Source organism: Gymnoscopelus braueri, assembly GCF_963280865.1.
Source record: "Gymnoscopelus braueri genome assembly, chromosome: 19".
Taxonomy (NCBI): domain Eukaryota; kingdom Metazoa; phylum Chordata; class Actinopteri; order Myctophiformes; family Myctophidae; genus Gymnoscopelus; species Gymnoscopelus braueri.
Window position 1 is genome coordinate 28,163,648 of NC_137621.1, and position 1,118 is coordinate 28,164,765.

The 1,118-nt window shown below is 43.6% G+C and overlaps 1 protein-coding gene across 1 annotated transcript in view; it reads right to left on the reverse strand.

The window, feature by feature from the left end:
• The window catches only part of gng7 (guanine nucleotide binding protein (G protein), gamma 7), a 7,977-nt gene extending 7,131 nt beyond the window's left edge, over nt 1-846 (reverse strand). Inside the window, exon 1 of the mRNA XM_080413810.1 lies at nt 815-846. The gene's annotated coding sequence lies outside the window, so the exon portion shown is untranslated. The remainder of the gene's footprint in view (nt 1-814) is intronic.
• Between the last annotated feature and the right edge of the window lie 272 nt (nt 847-1,118).

Sequence of the window (1,118 nt, forward strand, 5' to 3'; positions counted from 1 at the left end):
AGGGTGGTGACATGTTTTTTTAGGAGGTAAAGCTACAGCCAGCCTGTAAACCTATGATCCGACCATGGGAATAACTTATTCACATTGTCGGATCATAGGTGTACAGGCGTAATAGCGGAAAATAAAGGCACGCGCTCCTGCCTTATTCCGAATAAGGCTGGCGCGCATGCCTTTATTTTTCCGCTATTACGCAAACTGGGCAGTTTTAGGCCCTGCACACACATCCAGAAGACACTTCCGATGTTCTAGCTTGTGAGGTGAGATCTCTAATGCCATGATCCACAATAGAGCTGTATATGAATCAGATCTCTAATGCTATAGGATGAAGGATCCACTCGAGCTGTACATGGATCAGATCTCTAATGCTAGGATCCACTCGAGCTTTATATGAATCAGATCTCTAATGCTAGGATCCACTCGAGCTTTATATGAATCAGATCTCTAATGGTAGATGATATAGATCCACTCGATCTGTATATGAAATCTTCCACTGACCCCCGCGTCAACTCTTTTTCTCCCCACCCTCTCTCTTTCTCTCTCCCTCTCTCTCTCTCTCTCTCTCTCTCTCTCTCGGCCAAGGCTTGGGAAATCCGACTTCGTGACACCGATCATGAAGCCTTGTTCTCAGCTACAGCCACCCGATCGGTGACCAAAACCCACAGGATTGCAAGAAGAAGAGCACATAAACGGTCAAAAAAAGAAAAGAAAAGAAAAGAAAGGGAGAAGAGGCGTATGCAGAACAGAGCCGTTACATTCAATGTCATGTACAATGTAATGTATACACAGAAATCCCCCGAATGTCTCTAAAACTCACCTCCCGAATGCGTTGTGTTTGTGATTTAAAGGGCCAGATCCTTTGGTTTCCCCTCTGCTCAGTGTTGCCAGGTTTCACGAGAGAAATAAGCAACCAGGTCTAGGAAAACAAGCCCAAAAGAAGCGACTTCAGGCCACATGAGCACTTTAAATCTATTATGCGTCAAGCTCACAAGTTCACAACGCAATGAAATGTGGAATATTAGGGATATTCTTTTGAAACAATATTCTAACAACACAGATGCTCCCTCCCTGGCACAAAATATTTTCATGAAAATATTTGAGAACCACTGGTTTTAAATAAT